Raw genomic sequence first — 240 nt, forward strand, 5'->3', positions numbered from 1 at the left:
CCCGGACTGCGGGCGGGCCGTGTCCGTGCCGCCTGTTTTCCTACGCCCCGGCAGAAGGGATGGCGGCCGCGTCGCCCACCCCGGGAACGGCACCGTTTTGTGCCGTGCTGAGTCAAGGCACGGTTGTTCTTGAGAGAATTTCACAACAAAAAAGCACGGTAACACGAAGGAGACCAAGCACACTTGGTGCGGCTGCCACCATTTACCTCACAAAACTACACACAGTTAAGAATTTTGGTG

Source organism: Egretta garzetta, unplaced genomic scaffold (genome assembly GCF_000687185.1).
Source record: "Egretta garzetta isolate BGI_Z169 unplaced genomic scaffold, ASM68718v1 scaffold21, whole genome shotgun sequence".
NCBI lineage: Eukaryota > Metazoa > Chordata > Aves > Pelecaniformes > Ardeidae > Egretta > Egretta garzetta.